We start from the raw sequence: 20029 nt of genomic DNA on the forward strand, positions 1-20029 counted from the left end.
CACACACACACACACACACACACACAATGTGAATTTGTCCAGCGTTTGAGAAATTGAAGCAGGAGGATCACCAGTTCAAGTACAGCCTAAGATACATGGGGGTTGGCTGAAAAACCATAAAACAAAAACTAAGACAAAAAGCAAATTCAGGTCTTTGGAGCCTGGGCTTGTTAGTCTGGTTTGGAAGGCTAGAGAATGCAATGTTTTGGTTGTCTTCTTTTTAAATTTTTTATGATTCTGTAGTTTAAACTCAGGGCCTAACAGTCATGTTGGCGTTCTACTGCTTGATCCACGCCTCCAGACCAATTTTGTTGCTGGCTATTTTTTGTAAATGGAGTCTAATAGACTTTTCTGTTCAGGCTGGTTTCACTTCAGGATCCTCTGGATCTCAGCCTCCTGAACAGCTAGGATTTTAGGCATAAGCCAAGAGTGCGGCTGAGGGGCTGGTACTGTCCCTTGAATCAGATTATGCCAAGGCTAGGTTGCCAAGATATCCCAATTTGCCTAAGAGATGGCACTCATGTCCTGGCCCTTGGCTTTGCCCATAGACCCTACTTCCTCCTTTCCTCCTCCTATCCCTTTCCACATTTTCCCTTCCTATTCTCTTATCTCCTATTCCAAAACAAAACAGTAGCTCCAGTTATGTCTGTAATCACCAGGTATCAGGTGACATCTCCCCACATCCTGTTCTCTCCTCAACCCCACTTTGTGGCACTTCCAGAGGACCTGCAGGAAACCAGTGGCCTATCTTGGTCTGTTCTCCCTTTTCTCACCATGACCATAGGGAGAAGGAAGCTCCAGAGGGAAGGGGTATATAGTAAAGGCTGATAGTTGTCTAATGTTGGGCCCTGACACTCTTTAACACAACAGACACATTATTTACACGTTGATTTGTAGCCCAAATAGATGCCTCACGTGTTTCAAATTTGTCCATGTTAAATGTTGAAAACTAAATGTATCTACTTATTTCATATTTTTGCCAGTCCTGGGGCTTGAACTCAGGGTCTGGTCACTGTCCCTGAGCTTCTTTTGCTCAAGGCTAGCACTTTACCATGTGAGCCACATGCCACTTCTGGCTTTTTCTGTTTACTGAGGAATAGAACCCAGGGCCTCATGCATGCTAGGCAAGCACTCTACCACTAAGCCCCTAGTCTTTCCATTCTAGCTTTGCAACCATTTGCATTGTCTCAAACAACAGACACCAGTAGTGCACCACTATACCATGCATTTGCATGTGTGTGTTGGGTGAAGAAGCTCAAATTAATTATTATTGACTGACTGGTGCCTGTCCTGTGGCTTGAATTCAAGGCCTGGCCACTATCCCTGACTGAGCTTTTGTGCTCAAGGCTAGCTCTCTACCAACATGAGCCACAGCTCCACTTCCAGCTTTTTTGGTGCTTAAAGATAACAATCTCATCAACTTTCCTTCCAGGACTGGCTTTAAATCTGGATTCTCAGATCTCAGCCTCCTGAATAGGTAGGATTACAGGTATAAGCCACCAGCTCCCCGCTCCATTTTTTTTTTAATTTTTTTTTTTTTTTTTTTTTGCCAGTCCTGGGCCTTGGACTCAGGGCCTGAGCACTGTCCCTGGCTTCTTCCCGCTCAAGGCTAGCACTCTGCCCTTGAGCCACAGCGCCACTTCTGGCCGTTTTCTGTATATGTGGTGCTGGGGAATCAAACCTAGGGCCTCGTGTATCCGAGGCAGGCACTCTTGCCACTAGGCTATATCCCCAGCCTCTCCCCACTCCATTTTTAGGCCCCATACTATTTTAATGATAGAATCATCTCCTTCTGGAAAAGGATATGGATAACCACAACGCTGTGGTCAAGTTCTGTCAATTCTTTATGGCTGTATTCATTGGGGTGGGAAGGAGACCACAACACAGTTGAGTTCAGGCAGAAAGGGTTCCCTTATGGATCTTGCCAACATCTTTGTCCTGGACTGACTCCTTAACAGTTTGTTAAGTATTTCAGAGGACACTTTACCTTGCTCAAGAATTGGAAGGTGGGGGCTGGGGGCTGGCCCAGGACTGGCCAAAAAAAAAAGAATTGGAAGGTGGGATAGAACATGAGTGTCAGACTATTCTGTGACCTTCAACTTCTGCTGATATGGTCTAGAGCGGTCCAGCCTGTCTGAATACAGAAAAATGGATCTGCAATCACACTGAATACACCAAAGCCAAGACACTTGATGAGGCATGTTTAGGTACATGAATAGATACAGTAGATTGGAAGGATTGTAATCTGGATCATGTTGGGCATGGTGGTACATGTTTGTAGGTGGTTCTATCTACTATTTAGGCAGATGAGACAAAAGAATTAATAGTGGTAATGAAACAACTTTTTTTTTCTGGTCCTGGGGCTTGAACACTGGCTTGGGCACTGTCCCTGAGCTTCTTTTCCTCAAGGCTAGCATGCTACCACTTGAGCCATAGCACCACTTCTAGCTTTTTCTGAGTAGTTTAATGGAGATAAGAGTCTCATGGACTTTCCTGCCTGGGCTGGCTTTTAACCAAAATCCTCAGGTCTCAGCCTCCTGAAGAGCTATATTTACAGGCATTTACAGGAGCCACTGGCACCTAGAGACAACTTTCTAATATTACCTATGACTGAGTCTGCTGGCCACCTAGACTTTCAGGTCTCCTGCTAGCCCCATCAAATCTCTGGAAACTCATGAGCTGCATCTTCAGAGTATCCATCTCTCCCTGCCACCAGAGACCTAGTAGGGTACTTTCTGAATGAGCTCCATACAGGCTCAAGGGCTGAAAGGTATCCAGTGATCAACTCAAAACCTCCCTCTACATGTACCTCTACAAATGGCCTGGGAGAAGACTGGTGTGATCTCTTACATCCTTATAAGTCTTCCTTCCAAAAATATCCTCCCCATTCATCCCATCTGACACCTAAAATGTTTATTACTTACTATTAGAATCCTTATTCAAAAGGGAAGGGTACTGGTTGCTTGTGCCTATAATTCTTTAAATATATATATATATATATATATATATATATATATATATTATATATATATATATTTTTACCAGTCCTGTGGCTTGAACTCAGGGCCTGAGCACTGTCCCTGGCTTCTTTTTGCTCAAGGCTAGCACTCTACCACTTGAACCACTCTGGCTTTTTCTATGTATGTGGTGCTGGGGAATCGAACCCAGGGCTTCATGTATGCGAGGCAAGCACTCTACCTACCACAAGGCCATATTCCCAGCCCCTAAATATAATTTTTTTTTAAGCCAGAAGTGGTGGTGTGGCACAAGTGGTAGAGTGCCAGCCTTGAGCAAAAGAACTAAGGGAGTGTGCCCAGGTCTTAAGTTCAAACCCCAGGACCACTGCAAAACAACAACAAAAGTTACTCAAAAGTTCTCTAGAAAAATGCAAATACTCTGGAATCCCAGCTATTCAGGAGGCTGAGATTTGAGGATTGTGGTTAAAAGCCAGCCTGGACAGGAAAATCTGTGAGACTCTTATCTCCAATAAGCTATTCAGAAAAAGATGCAAGTGGCGCTGTGGCTCAAGTGGTGAAGCACTAGCCTTGAGCACAAGAAGGCTTAGGGACAGCGCCCACAGTGCCCAGGCCCTGAGTTCAAGCCCTAGGACCAGCAAAAACAAAGAAACTGAAAATACACACACACACACACACACACACACACACACACACACACACACGTGCTTACACCCATAAATCTAGCTACTCAGGAGGATGAGATCAGAGGATCAAGGTTCAAAACTAGCCAGAGCAGAAAAGTCCATGAAACTCCATCTCCAATTAACCAGCAAAAAGCAGGGCTGGAGTTGTGATCAAGTGGTGGATTGCCGGCTGTAATCAAATCAAGCAAGAGTAAAAGTGTGAGGTCAAGGCATTTCATTTAAGGCCTGGAAGTGACAATAAAACAAAACCAAAAAAGAAAAAGGAAAGGGGAGGGGAGAGGCAGAAGTAGAAAGCAGAAGGGGAGAAGGGGGAAAGAGAAAGAAAAGAAACAAATATCCATTAACTCATGGCAGGGGACTGGTACAGTCATAAAATAAACTAGTGGTAATCCTGCTTAGGGTAGCAATCTAGGAGGCACGGGAATAGGGGTAAAGAAGAGGAAAGATTAGGGGTATTTCTATAAAAGCTGTGCATTTATATAGCACATTTCAAATGTGGCTTTTAATTACACCAAAAATTTGAGGTAGCTTTAACCACAGCACGGATAGAAATTTGGGATGTCTCACTCACACACCCCCTTATAAGCCACTCCTCAACTCTACCATTCCAACAAGAGAAACCAGCTAACAGCATGGTCCTAGAAAATGAGACATAACTGACTTAAAACTTGAGAGGGGGGCTGGGAATATGGCCTAGTGGCACGAGTGCTTGCCTCCTATACATGAAGCCCTGGGTTCGATTCCCCAGCACCACATATACAGAAAATGGCCAGAAGTGGCGCTGTGGCTCAAGTGGCAGAGCAAAAAGAAGCCAGGGACAGTGCTCAGGCCCTGAGTCCAAGCCCCAGGACTGGTAAAAAAGGGAAAAAGAAAAAAAAAAAAACTTGAGAGGGGGCTTTCACATTCAACTAGCCACTCTGGTAGTTGATATACCACAGCTGAGCTAAGGAATATCCATGGAAGAATCTTCTAGCCTCAGAAGGAATTCCTGACAGGCCCCACTCCCAGGAAGAGGCTGAGAAGTACAGGTCCTTGGATCAAAAGTGCCAAAAAAATACACTGTAAACCGTGACTGTATTATCCAGTCTCATAATACAATGTCATTGTCTCTTGTTGCATGATCTCTTTCCCTTTACCTCTAGTCCCTCCTCCTCCTCTCTTCCCCATCCTTCACTCTGTTTTGATTTGGTTAAAATAGATGCAAACCCTGGTCTTTTTCTATTTTTACTACCTAGCCATTACATAATCCACACTGTAATTGCTGACTTGAAAAACTATTGGCAACAGTAGAAAAATCCCCAGAGTTTTAAACAGGAAAAGGATTTTACAGCACAAAAGCCTCTGGCAGCTTTACTGACTAGTAAACCGTCTGTAATCGTCACTTGCCAGTGGAAGTCACATGGCCCTGGGAATCACTCTCCTACCGCAGAGAAAGTAGGCTGGGGGAAGGGAGGAAAGGCAGCTTTGAATGGGAGAACGTGGCAGCAGTGAGAATGTGCTCAGACTTGAAGGCTGCTCCAGCTGAAAGTGTTGAGTGTGCCCCAGATAACCCAGGTACCTATCCTACTTTACTTTCTTACAGGGGACTGAAGTCTCCCGTGGCTAGGACTTTTCCCTCACCAACTCCTGACCTTCTATCAGACTCCAATACATTCCTGCAAGAACCTGAGGGACAGTAGACCACCCTATTTAAATAGGTGCCACTTTATAAATACACAGTAGCAAGGGTGCTGCTTGCTAGGCAGAGAGAGGTTCTCTCCAAGGCTTTCCAGGTATTAAGCCAGAACTAAATTATTCAGTTCAATAAAATGGTTTGGTACAGGGTTTCACAATTAAATAGAAATTTACTATCTCGCTGAGTCAAATTTCTCTGTATGTATATATTGGGAGCGTGATTAATATAGGATATGTAGACAGGACATGGTTGACTTCCTCTGATTTTGCAAATTATGTCACAGTCCAAATTGAAGGAAAAAAAGTCATCCAGTTTGGGTTAACTATATGGGGCAATTCATTCAGTGAGCATTTGTTGAATGTCACATACTGGAAATGTTGGGGATGGATTAGTGAGCAAAATCTACATGGGTAGGATTGCCAGATCAGTGAGGGGAAGGAGACATTAATTAAAGTAATAGATTAACACATCACTGCAACCATAAAGAAGAATTATGAGGAGAAAGTACAGGGTGCTAAGGGCATTTAGAACAGGGAGGCTTGAGAGGGTCTCAGGATTCTTAAAGATTACCTTAAGGTGGCTGGGAATATGGTCTAGTGGTAGAATGCTTGCCTCATATACATGAAGCCCTCGGTTTGATTCCTCAGCACCACATATATAGAGTGCCAGAAGTGGCACTGTGGCTCAAGTGGTAGAGTGCTAGCCTTGAGCAAAAAGAAGCCAGGGACAGTGCCCAGGCCCTGAGTTCAAGCCCCATGACTGGCCAAAAAAAAAGAGAGATTACCTTAAGGAGTTTCAGGGGTCTTTTAATCCCGCACTCTTGCTTCCTTCCCTTCCTCTCCCTCCCACCTTCCTTGTTTCCTAAGACTTACTGGGTTTCTACTATACAATGGATAATGCTAGATAACTTGTGCTCTAAACAAATTAGGTCTTAATCTGGTTTTTTATAACAAACTTAATTCAAATTTAGCATTTTAACACCAAAGGATCTAGTAAAAAAGAAAATTGAAATATACTCTAATGAGAACTATATACAATTTATGGAATGAATTAGTTAAAACATTTCTGGCTACAAATGACAAAAATCCAAATCTTCATGAAGTGGAATAAACGTGAAGGAGGAGACAAAGATCTAGGCTCATGTAAAGGAGATGTCCAGGGTTACACTAGCTTAAGGCATGGTTAAATACAGGTTACTCAAAAAAACTTCATCTCATCTCCAGCTTTCTCCATCTCACAACTCAGATTTCACCCATGTTGGCTTTGTTCTCAGACAGCATTCTCGGGGCAGCAAGATGGCTCCCAGCAGCATGAGGCTTACATTCTACAGGCTTGGCAATCCAGCTGTAAAGAAATGAGTGCACTTTTTAATAGTTCCAATTAACACAAGGGTTCTGATTGGTCTAGACTTAGGACCATGCCTATATCAACTATTGTCCTCTGACCTTAATAATGTCCCCCCCTCAGTAAAAGTATGGCTAGGAAAACTGAAGCATTCTGCCTCTTTAACCAGCATCCTCAAGGTCTACGTAACTCATAGGAAAGGAAGATTCAGATAAAGTCTTTCTTTTGTTAGGAAGTTTGGCTTCTCTTTTGAAGTTGGAACTGAAAATGGCTTCCATTGTGTAAAGAGAGAAATAACAAGATAGTTACTAGAGTATCCATAGAACAAGATCTTAGGTATCCTATTAAATCATCCCTAGTTTTGTAGCACTACAGCAATCAGACTAACAGCTAAAGCTGCCCTGTCCTTACGCATGCTTTTAAAACTGCCTAGATTCCTCTATCCTAAGTTCCATGAGAAGTTCAATGGCCTTCCCAGAATCTCGGCAAATTCCAAGGAGCTAATACTCTTGGCAGTCTCTGATTCTAATTTCTACTCTTTTGCTGCTAACAAGTTGGCTATGTGATTATTTATAATGATTTTTGCCAGGTAGAAGCTTCTCATTTTTATGTGGCAAAGCCAATTATACACTAAAAGGTACTGAAAGAGGAACAATAATATGCCTCAAGCCCTGACCTGCATGGCCTCTTCTGCTAAGGTTCCTATGCTGAAATGGCTAGCTCGGCAATTGTTTCTGGAGCTGATCAAGTCTGGTTTTACAGCCAGGGTGAGGATCAAACTAGATCTAGCCAAATTAGAAAGGGCAAAAAGAACTGTGAAATATTTATTTGAACTAGTGGAAGTTTCTTTTATAAAAATGTTTGGAATTGGGGCTGGGGATATGGCCTAGTGGCAAGAGAGCTTGCCTTGTATACATGAAGCCCTGGGTTCAATTCCTTGGCACCACATACATAGAAAATGGCCAGAAGTGGCAGAGTGCTAGCCTTGAGCAAAAAGAAGCCAGGGACAGTGCTCAGGCCCTCAGGTCAAGGCCCAGGACAGGCCAAAAAAAAAAAAAAAATGTCTGGAATTATGGACTAATAACATTCAAGGAATCCTAAACCAGAGAAAATTCAAAAAACATCTTTACAAATAATGTACATCTAGACTCTCTCAAATTATGTATGTATGTATTGAGGCATTATTTGCTGTCACTATGAAGGGAATTACTTAAGATAACCGAGGAAAAATAAACTTGAGACCCCAAAGAAATAGAAAGGTTCAAGAATCCATTAATTCTTGGAGTCTTACACAAGGAACATTTGTGTTTTGGGGGGGGGGGGCAGTTATGGGGCTTGAACTCTGGGCCTGGGCACTGTCCCTGAGCTCTTCACCTCAAGGCAAGTGCTCTACCACTTGAGCCACAGTGCCACTTACTGGTGGCTAATTGGCAGTAAGCATCTTGTAGACTTTCCTGACCCTGCTGACTTTGAACCATGATCCTCAGATCTCAGCTTCCTGAGTAGCTAGGATTAAAGGCATGAGCCACTGGCACCTAGCTACCTTTCTTTTTTTTTTTTAATTGCCAGTCCTGGGCCTTGGACTTGGGGCCTGAGCACTGTCCTTGGTTTCCTTATGCTCAAGGCTAGCACTCTGTCACTTGACCCACAGCGCCACTTCTGGCCATTTTCTGTATATGTGGTAGTGGGGAATTGAACCCAGGGCTTCACATATGGGAGGCAAGCACTCTTGCCACTAGGCCATATTCCCAGCCACCCCAGCTACCTTTTTTAAAGTTTCTACACAGGACTGGGAATAATAGCCCCAGCATTCAGTTGGTGGAGGCAAGTTAATTCTTGGGTTCAAAGCCAGCCTAGGAAACAGCAAGACTCTACCTCAAAAACAAATAAAAACAACTTTAACCTCAAAGAAGATTAGCACTAATCCAATCTGATCCTGGGCAACCAACAAAAAACACCTTGTGGCCAAAGGAAACTTTGCCTACAAAAGGGCCACAGCTATTCCCCCAAGAGAACTAGGCTCCTATACCTACAAACAATGGCCCAGGACGCTGTAGAAATCATCCTACTTGGGGCTGGGAATATGGCTTACTGGTAGAGAGCTTGCCTAGCATGTATGAAGCCCTGGGTTTGACTCCTTAGCATCACATAAACAGAAAAGGCCAGAAATGGCACTGTGGGTCAAGAGGTAGAGTGCTAGCCTTGAACAAAAAAAAGCTAGGGAGAGTGCTCAGGCCCTGAGTTCAAACCCTAGGACTGGCAAAAACAGAAATCATCCTACTTGTCCAGAACCCACCCTTACCAACCTCATTAAACTTCATTACTTAGGCAGGCAATGTAGAAAGTGTGCCTGAAAATGGTCTTGGCTACCTTCCCTCTAGCTGAAGCTTGATAGTCCTTTAAGAACTTGAACTTGCTTTCTACACAATGAAGGTTCCATCATAAAGAAACTCTACCCAACAGTACTAGGAGAAACAAATATCTATCTTGATGCCATTTCAACACCATTATTCTTACACCCCTTTTCCAAGTACACCAAACAACTACACTCTGCATTACTACTGTCATCTACTGACCTCTTGGTCATCAAGAACTCAGCTGCAGTCTGTCTTTCCACTACAAGGCAGACCTTGCCTGGTAATGACCATATATATATTTCTCATCTTTTCTTCTACAGCTTCTATTCTTTAATGTCACTGCTATTTCCAGTCCTGAAAAACTCCTTCCCTATCACACTTGCCACCCATCAGTCCTTTCCTTGACTCACTTCTTCAGCCAGCTAGAGTTTAACTATACTACCAATACTCTGAACCCTTTATCCTGTATCTTCATTTGTCCCACAACACATAGCTTCTTTCTAAACATAGATGACCTCTGCATTATTTCTGGCAGTACTGGGCTTTGAACTCAGGGTTTTAAGCTTGCTAGGCAAGCATTCTAATGCTGAAACATGCCTCCAGCCCCTTTTTACACTATTTTGAGAGGATCCTGATTTTTTCCCCAGGTCTGGGCCTGGACTACAATCTGCCTAGTTTGTTTTCTATCATAGATAGGATTGCAGGTACATACCACCACGCACAGCTTCTTCTTTTTTCATGGTGCTGGTGTTTGAACTCAAGCCCTTGTACTTGCTAGGTAAGATCCCTACCAACTAAGCCACACTCCCCATTCATATCAGATTCCATTTAAGATGGAATCTTACAGAATTTTCTGCCTAGGCTGGCCTAAAGCAGTAATCTTTCTGTTCTCAGACTCTCATACAGCTGGAATGACAGGCACATACCACATGTCCAGCTACTGGTTGATACCGGTTGAGAATGGGTCTTGTGGGTGTGCGCCTGAACTGGCCTTTGGCTGAAACTCTCCCAATCTCAGAATCACAAGTAGCTGGGGTTGCAGTGTCCAGCGAGATGTCCTCTGCTTTAATCTCTACATGCTCCACTGAGTCATGAAGATCCTCTTTAACACTAGGTGTGTCTTTGTCAATGTTCAGCTATCCCTTCATCTCCCTTCAGCTATCCCCCATCTCCCTCCTATCACTGCAATTGACAGAGGAACTTTCTGAACCCATACCCATCTCCTCCATTATCGCAATTTGCTCTTAGTGGATGAGTTCATTTCTGCCCAGAGAAAACAAAGCTCCAAGTAAAACAGGCTTTGTTGAGGAGGAGGGTGCCACAAAGACAAAGAGGAGGTGAACAGAGAGTGAAGATAAATAAGAATACAATAGTTTACTTGTATGAAAATAGAACAATGAATTGTTGAAAATGTTTTAAGAATGGGGAAATGAGGAAGGGAGGGTGAGAGGGCCAGTTTGATTGGGATTCACTGTATTCATGGAAATGTCACAATGAACCCCCCCCCAATACAACTAATATATGCTATTTTTTTTAATATGTGTGTCATTCCTGAGGCTTGAACTCAGGACTTGGGTGCTGTCCCTGAGCTTTTTTGCTCATGTTTAGCACTCTACCACTTGAGTCACAGTTCCACTGACAGCTTTTTGCCAGACTAGCTTCAGATCTCTGCCTTCCCAGTAGCTAAGATTACAGGCATGAGCCACCAGCACCCACATTAAAATTTTAGTTATGCAAAAATAAATGGGAGGAAGAAAGGAGGGAGGAAGGGAAGGAGAGGAGAGAAAGGGAGGGAAAGAAGAAAGAAGAGGATTGGGAACAAAAGGGGAGGTGAGTGATCTACTGAGTTTAGCAAACCTTTGCCTCCCATTTACTAGCTGCAAAGTAAAAGAGTGAACTGCAGTTGGGGACCAGTGGCTCACATCTGTAATCCTAGCTCCTAGAGAGGCTAAGATGTGAAGACTATGGTTCAAAGCCATCCCGGGCAGGAAAATCCATGAGACTCTTATCTCTAATACACTACTCAGAAAAATATAGAAGTGGTGCTGTGGCTCAAGTGGTAGACTGCCAGCCTTGAATCCAAAGAACAGGGCCCAGGCCCAGAGTTTAAGCCCCAGGACCATCAAAAAAGAGAAGGAAAATGAAAAAGAAATAAAGACTGTCTGGGCACTGGTGATTCATGTATATATACTAGCTATCCATGAAGCTGAGCTATGAAGATCAGGGCTCAAAGCTAGCCCAGGCAAGAAAGTCCTTAAGACTCTTCAATTAACCACCAAAGAGCCAGAAGTTAAACTTTGGCTCAGCTAGTCGTGAGCAAAAAAGGCCAGGGATAGCATCCAGGCCCTGAGTTCAAGCCCCAGGACTAGCACCCAAAAAACAAAGACAATTTAAAATGTTTTTTGTTTTGTTTTATTTTTATCAGTCCGAGGACTTGAACTCAGGGCCTGAGCACTGTTCCCTGGCTTCTTTTTGCTCAAGGCTAGCACTCTGCCACTTGAGCCACAGCGCCACTTCTGGCTTTTTATGTTTATGTGGTGTTGGGATTGAACCCAGAGCTTCTTCATCCATGCTAGGCAAGCACTCTACCACTAGGCCACATTCCAAGTCCTAAACTGCTCATTAAAACAAACATGTTTTTGCAAAATTTACCTAATTCTTTATATCTAAAATTATATCTAATTCTTTGTATCTAAAATAGTCTCTCCTCCCTCTGAATTCCCACAGTAGGTTTGTATTTGTTATATTGTATCACTTTTTAATTAAAACTTACCTGCCAGGAGGGCATCAACAGATCACACCTATAATCCTAGCTACTCAGGAAGCTGAATATGAGAATCCCAATTCAAAGCTCACCCCAACAGAAAAGTCTGTGAGACTCTTATCTCCAACTAACTACCAAAAATAGTCAGAAATGGAGACGTGGCTCAAGTGGTAGAGTGCTAGACTTGAGGGGGGGAAAAAAAGAAATAAAGGGCCTGGGAATGTGGTTTATCAGTAGAGTGCTTGCCTAACAGGAATGAAGCCCTCGGTTCAATTCCTCAGCACCACGCAAACAGAAAAAGCCACAAGTCATGCTGTGGCTCACATGGTAGAGTGCTAGCCCTGAGCAAAAAGAAGCCAGGGACAGTGCTCAGTCCCTGAGTTCAAGCCCCAGAACTAGAACACCGCGCACGCGTGCGCGTACACACAAAATGTGTGTGTGTGAGAAACATAAAACTCCTCAAAAGTATTCTCAGATCAAATTATCAGAGAACTCTACAGTTAATAAATACCTGATAAATGAACAAAAGTATTTATTATGGAAATTATAAATCAATCCAGTTGGCCTATTAAATCAAAGAACCTCCACTGAGATCTTACTTTTTTTTGTTTTAGTTTGGGTTTTTTTTTGCCTGGGGCTTGAACTAAGAGGCTTGGGCATTGTCCCTGAGCTTCTTTTGCTCAAGGCCAGCACTCATTACTTGAGCAACAGTGTCACCTCCTGCTTTTTCTGTTTATGTGGCACTAAGGAATCAAACCCAGGGCTTCATGCATGCTAAGCAAGCACTTTATCACACTAAGCCACATTCCCAGCCTTACTTTGTTGCTGATGGTGCGGTGGTTTTTTGTTTGTTTTTCTTTGCCAGTCTTGGGGCTTGGACTCAGGGCCTGAGCACTGTCCCTGGCTTCTTTTTACTCAAGGCTAGCACTCTGCCACTTGAGTCACAGCGCCACTTCTGGCCGTTTTCTACATATGTGGTGCTGAGGAATCAAACCCACGGCTTCATGTGTACAAGGCAAGCACTCTTGCCACTAGGCCATACTCCCCGCCCTCGTGGTTTGAATTCTACCACTCGAGCCATACTCATAGCCTTTTTTGCTTTAGCCTTTTTTCTTTTTTCTTTTTTTTTTTTTTTGCCGGTCCTGGGGCTTGAACTCAGGGCCTAGGGGCTGTCCCTGAGCCTCAATGTGTTCAAGGCTAGCACTCTACCACTTGAACCACAGCATCAATTCTGGTGCCACTCTGGAAGGGTATAAGGAATTCATTGAGAATGAATGATTTTCCCTCCTCTCTCACCTTAGAAATATCCTCGAAGGCTTTAATTTTTTTTATAACCTAAGTAGCAACAGAGAACTCTGCCCTTTCTGGATACCTTCCTAGTTTATTTCTAAACTAATAAAGTTTGTCTAGGAAAAAACCTTTAAAGGTCTGAGACCAAACTTGAACTCAGTACCTGCCACTTTAGCTCATTGGCTAGTGCCCTACCAACTGAGCCACCTCCAAATCCCCAAAACTTATTTTTGATGTTAATAATATGAATAGTTGCATATTACTATTTGGAAATCAGATCCTCCTTGCCCGTCCCGTCCCCCCCAACTGAGGCTTGAACTTGGGGCCTTACACACTCATTCGGTTTGCTAAGGGCTGGCACTTACCACTTGAACCATACCTCCACTTCTGGCCTTTTTCTGGTTAACAGGAGGTAAGAGTCTCTTGGATTTGTCTGCATGGGCTGGTTTTGAACTAGGATGGTCAGATCTCAGCCTCCAGAGTAACTAGTAATATAGGTGTGAGTCACCAGCTCCTGGCTCAGATTTTATTTTGAAAAAGTTTGAATACTTGAGTACAGTAGTAAATTATTTCATGCTATGAATACATTCCATTTCCCTAAAAACACAGTTATATCATCTGTATGAAACCAATGTAAGTCTATGGTGAGACATGGAGGCTTGTATCCAGAGCTTCTTCCACAGAACTGATATTCCAGTCCCAAAAGTCTCTCTGAAGGAGCAAGTGGATAATTCTTTCTTAGGCAGAATTATGGACTTGGAAGAAGTGCACCAAGGGTACAAAAAAAGTGGCTAGGAATATATGCCAGAAAAACACAGAGCAGGGCCAGCTCCCAGTCCCTATGAAGCCAGAACCAGTACCTCCTAAGTTGGCTTTACCCTGGTAGAGGGTATAATTTCCAGGAGGATTCAAAATCATCCATGATGCATAGCCATAAAATAAGGCTGGGTTAGGGCTGGGAATATGGCCTAGTGGCAAGAGTGCTTGCCACTTTTTGTTTTTGGTACGTTTTTTCTTTTCTCCATTTTGTTTTTTTTTTGCCAGTCCTGGGGCTTAGACTCAGGGCCTGAGCACTGTCCCTGGCTTCTTTTTTGCTCAAGGCTAGCACTCTGCCACTTGAGCCACAGCGCCACTTCTGGCCGTTTTCTGTATATGTGGTGCTGGGGAATTGAACCCAGGGCCTCATGTACACGAGGCAAGCACTCTTGCCACTAGGCCATATCCCCAGCCCGATCACAATATTTGTGTGAAAAAATATTATATGTACCTATTTTACCTGAACAAAACACAGCCATAACTGTGTATACATTTAAAAAATTGCACAGCAGCTGGCGCCTGTGGCTCACCCTTGTTACCCTATCTACTCAGGAGGCTGACATCTGAGGATTGCAGTTTGAAGCCAGCTAAGGAAAGAAAATGTCATGAGATTGTGATCTTCATTTAACCACAGAAAGCTAGCTCAAGTATGGCTCTGGTGGTAGAACACTGACCTTGAGCAAAGAAGCTCAAGGACAGTGCACCTAGGCCCTGAGTTTTTAGCCCTAGTACCTGCACCAAAAAATAAAAATTAAAAAAAAATTGCACAGCAAAAGTCTGGGATGTAGCTCAGACAGTAGTAGAGCACTTGCCTAGCATGTGCAAAGCCCACAGTTTGCTCCCCAGTACTTCAAAACTACAAAACTAAAAGCCCATAAAAATTGTACAGCACAATTTTAACAGAAATTATCTTTTTTTTTTTTTGCCGGTCCTGGGGCTTGAACTCAGGGCCTGAGCACTGTCCCTGGCTTCTTTGTGCTCAAGGCTAGCAGTCTGCCATGAGCCACAGCGCCACTTCTTGCTTTTTCTATATATGTGGTGCTGAGGAATCGAACCCAGGGCTTTATGTATAAAAGGCAAGCACTCTTGCCACTAGGCCGTATTCGCAGCCCCCAGAAATTATCTTTTCTTTTCTTTTTTTTTTTTTTGGCCAGTCCTGGGCCTTGGACTCCGGGCCTGAGCACTGTCCCTGGCTTCTTCCCGCTCAAGGCTAGCACTCTGCCACTTGAGCCACAGCGCTGCTTCTGGCCGTTTTCTGTATATGTGGTGCTGGGGAATCTAACCTAGGGCCTCGTGTATCCGAGGCAGGCACTCTTGCCACTAGGCTATATCCCCAGCTGGGTGTCGGTGGCTCATGCTGTAATCCTAACTATTCAGAAGGCTGAGATCTTAGGATCATAGTTCAAAGCCAGCACACACTAGAAAGTCTGTAAGATTCTTTTTTTGGCCAGTCTTGGGGCTTGTACTCAGAGCCTGAGCATTGTCCCTGGCGAGCCACACTATCACTTCCAGCTTTTTCTGTTTATGTGGTTCTGAGGAATTGAGCCCAGGGCCTCAAGCATGCTAGGCAAGCACTCTACCGCTAAGCCACATTCCCAGCCCCTGTAAGACTCTTATTGCCACCTAAAAGCCAGAAGTGAAGCTGTGGCTCAAGTAGTAGAGCACCAGCTTTGATAAAAAATATTAAGGACAGAGCCTAAGCCCTGAATTCAAGCCTCGGTAAGTACATGTACACACACACACACACACACACACACACACACACGAACTCAGGTTGTACTAATTTAAATTTCTAGCCACAAACTAAGAGTTCCTATTCCTTCAGCCCCAGATAGCAACAAATACTTTCTTCTTTTTTTGTGTGGGGCTAGAGATCAAACCCATGAGCCTTAGATATGTTCAGTTTGGGCATTTGTTGCACAGAGGGTACCATGAGGGACCAAATGCCTCAAAATTTCTTTTACTAGTTGTCCCCATCGCCTTCACTTGGAATTACTCTACTTTCTGTGTCTTCTTTTGGGATAGGACCTCAAATTTTCCAAAACTGCTTCACCAAACCCTATATTCTTTGAGACTTCAATAAATACTCCACCAGGGGCTGGGGATATGGCCTAGTGGCAAGAGTGCTTGCCTCGTATACATGAGGCCCTAGGTTCGATTCCCCAGCACCACACAGACAGAAAATGGCCAGAAGTGGCGCTGTGGCTCAAGTGGCAGAGTGCTAGCCTTGAGCAAGAAGAAGCCAGGGACAGTGCTCAGGCCCTGAGTCCAAGCCCCAGGACTGGCCAAAAATAAATAAATAAATACTCCACAAAGAGATGGGGGAAAGGGAGTTCTCTAGTTAAATAGGTTTGGAAAATTAACTCTCTATTTCCCTTTTGGAGTTTTACAATGTTTATTAAAAGTTCTTTTTTGAACCTAGGCTCCAGGAAGTCTGCAATACTTCTGCAACAAAAGGCTGAGCTGAAGATGTGGCTCAAGTGGTATGGTGCAACAGAACAATCAAGTCCAATAAGAGCCAGGCCCTGAGTTCAAACCCAATGCCAGCAAAGGGGCAAAAAAAATTTTTTTGAGACACTGGCAGTTAAGAAAGCTAGCATGAAACCCAGAACAAAAGAAATATAAAACAGCTAAGAGTCTTGTTCTAGAAGAATAGCTGGACAGAGAAGCATGAGATCCAGTTAACCCAAAGAATAGAAGGCAGAGTTCAAGATGATTAGCAAAAGGAAAGCTATGCAGGAACAACATTCTACCTATGAAGCTCAATTTATACGAGAAAAAAAAAAAGGCTCTCCTAGCTACTTGGGAGGTGGAGATGAAGGACTGAGGTTCTGAAGCCAGACCAGCCATAAAAGACTCACCACATTCAATGACATGAGCATGTCATCCCAGCTACAAGGGAGGCATAGTGAGTCTATCACACTTAATGACATAGGAAGCACAAAAGTAGAAAGATCACAACCCAGGCTGGCCTGAGCATTTAAAAACAAATACACTATCTTGAAAACAACCAAAAGGCAAAAAGGAGCATGAGGCATGGCTCAAGTGGTATAGTATCTGACTTGCAAGCATGAGGTCCTAAGCTAGTCTCCTGGATATTAAAAAAAAATTACTCTGTACATCAGTTTGATAATAAAAATTTAAAAAAAAAACAAATTAGTATCAGGGAAGCCAAAGGTAGCAACCCTTGGTGAAAGAGCCCTCAGCTCACACCTATGATCTTAAGCTATTTAGGAGACTGAGATCATGGTTCAAAGCTAGTCCAAGCAGGGAAGTCCATTAGACTCATATCTCCAGTTAACTAACAAAAACCCCAAACTACGTAGAGCTGTGGCTCAAGTGGTAGAGTACACTCACCTTGAGCAAAAAAAGCTCAGAAACAACACTCAGAGCCTGAGTTCAAGGACCAGGGGCGCACACACACACACACACAGCTCTAGATTTAAGGTGAGCTGTGGACAGTAGGAGTTGCATCCTTCAGTTGGGAGACACCTACAAACGCATTTGAGAAGCAGGGAAGAACACTGAGATTTGAGTTACCTATGTCAAAGATTCCCTCCCGAAGGAAAAGCCAGGAAAATTCAAATAATAATGGTGGTTTATGAACACTAATAAATTTTGTTAAAAGATGGTGCCTGGGCTGGGGATATAGCCTAGTGGCAAGAGTGCCTGCCTCGGATACACGAGGCCCTAGGTTCGATTCCCCAGCACCACATATACAGAAAACGGCCAGAAGTGGCGCTGTGGCTCAAGTGGCGGCGTGCTAGCCTTGAGCGGGAAGAAGCCAGGGACAGTGCTCAGGCCCTGAGTCCAAGGCCCAGGACTGGCCAAAAAAAAAGATGGTGCCTACTCAACAAGGAAAGCTCTCTGAAGAAACTCAAACAAGTGTTATGTCCAAAACATAGGGACTACCCTGGCAAGATCTGAATCTGCTTCTTTCACTGCCAGTTAGTGGGCAAGAAGGAACTGTATCTTTTTTTTTTTTTTTTTTTGCCAATCCTGGGGCTTGAACTCAGGGCCTGGGCACTATCCCTGAGCCTCTCTATGCTCAAGGCTAGCGCTCTACCACTTGAGCCACAGCTCTACTTCTGGCTTTTTCTGAGTAGTTTATTGGAGATAAGTATCTCATGGACTTCCCTGCCCAGGCTGGTTTTGAACTGTGATCCTCAGACCTCAGCCTCCTGAGTATCTAGAATTAAGGTTTAGGGGCTGGGGATATGGCCTAGTGGCAAGAGAGCTTGCCTCGTATACATGAGGCCCTGGGTTCGATTCCCCAGCACCACATATACAGAAAATGGCCAGAAGTGGCGCTATGGCTCAAGTGGCAGAGTGCTAGCCTTGAGCAAAAGGAAGCCAGGGACAGTGCTCAGGCCCTGAGTCCAAGGCCCAGGACTGGCAAAAAAAAAAAAAAAAAAGATAGAATTAAGGTTTAAGTACCGGCACCCATCTTGTCACCGCTTTTTTTTTTTTTTTTTTTTTTTTTTTTGCTAGTCCTGGGTCTTGGACTCAGGGCCTGAGCACTGTCCCTGGCTTCTTTTTGCTCAAGGCTAGCACTCTACCACAGCACCACTTCTGGCCGTTTTCTATATATGTGGTGCTGAGGAATCGAACCTAGGGCTTCATGTATGTGAGGCAAGCACTCCTGCCACTAGGCCACATTCCCAGCCCCTTGTCATTGCTTTTGACATAGTTTATTTTGCTTTCTGGCAAAGCTCTGTCTCAAAGTAAGTCATGAATGTGGCTTAGTGGTAGAGTGCTTGCCTAGCATGCATGAAGCCCTGAGTTCGATTCCTCAGTACTACATAAACAGAAAAAGGCAGAAGTGGCACTGTGGCTCAAGTGGTAGAGTGCTAGCCTTGAGCACAAGAAGCTCAAGCACAGTGCCCAGGCCCTGAGTTCAAGCCCCAGAACTGGAGGGAAAAAAAAAAAAAAAGCAAAATAAGTCATTGAGAAAATAGAGATCAGAAATTGTCTGTGATCAGCAGCAATGGAGGAAGTACTCTGCCCACCCATGTTGTCACTGGTGTCCTCTTTTGCACCACTATTTTGCATCATTTCTGGGAAGCTAGGCCTAGGAGTCCCGCCCTTCCTAAGATCTGTGACTATTTCATCTGCTGTCTGAGGACATCACAGCAAACCACAGACTCAAAGCTTCTGCACTCCTGGTTACACTCTGTCTGCTACCATCCATACTGCCAACATCTTAGCATGCTAGTTGGTAGGAAATCTCTCAATCCAACACTCTTATTTTGGGGGCCTAAAACCTCCATCCTTAGCAACTTCAGCTGCTTGTCTTTTTTTTTTTTTTTTGGCCAGTCCTGGGCCTTGGACTCAGGGCCTGAGCACTGTCCCTGGCTTCTTTTTTTTGCTCAAGGCTAGTACTCTGCCACTTGAGCCACAGCGCCACTTCTGGCCGTTTTCTGTATATGTGGTGCTGGGGAATTGAACCCAGGGCCTCGTGTATACGAGGCAAGCACTCTTGCCACTAGGCCATATCCCCAGCAGCTACTTGTCTTTTTAGAGACAAAACTCTGAAGGAAATAAAAGTGTTTCTTGAAGACCCTGGCTTCTTTTTTGAGGGCCTTTACCTAACTCATTGGTGTCTTTCCTGCCCCTCCAACTATGGCATGGTGCTTTCTCTTATCCTTTCCATAGTCTGCTTGTCAGAAAGCAACACCATAAACACCAGAATCTCTCTCACACAGTTCCACTTACATAACCAAGATGCTTAAAATCAAGTGTCTTTCTAGAGTATTATTTTTTTCTTTCCAGTGCTAAGGATCAAAACCTAGGCCCTCAAGTACACTAAGTATATACTTTATACCCTCAACTTTCATTTTCAACTAGATCTCAAAGTTTTTAAGTCAAGACAATGAAATTTTTGTTGTAGAATTCCAAGCAATAGCAAATGAAATAAGTTTCTGTGGGACAAGAAACATTCTTGGTTACCATGAAAATATACTACTTGACAGACCAGTCCTCTTTTATACAACACCCTTAAGACACCTTCTCTGCTACCCCAGAGATCAGGATCCCCTGAGTCTATGCCAGCACTCACTGACATCTGGTCTTCTCTCTTAGAAAAGCAAAGAAGCTACATGCTGGTGGCTCACACTTACAAT

General features: G+C 43.9%; 1 long non-coding RNA gene across 3 annotated transcripts in view; it reads right to left on the reverse strand.

Moving 5' to 3' along the window:
- Positions 1 to 6247: 6247 nt before the first annotated feature.
- The window catches only part of LOC125356299, a 49982-nt gene continuing 36200 nt past the window's right edge, over positions 6248 to 20029 (reverse strand). For all 3 annotated transcript variants that reach the window (XR_007211856.1, XR_007211854.1, XR_007211855.1), the window contains one exon: positions 6248 to 6680. This is a non-coding gene — a long non-coding RNA (uncharacterized LOC125356299). The remainder of the gene's footprint in view (positions 6681 to 20029) is intronic.

This window comes from Perognathus longimembris, chromosome 8 (assembly GCF_023159225.1).
Source record: "Perognathus longimembris pacificus isolate PPM17 chromosome 8, ASM2315922v1, whole genome shotgun sequence".
NCBI lineage: Eukaryota > Metazoa > Chordata > Mammalia > Rodentia > Heteromyidae > Perognathus > Perognathus longimembris.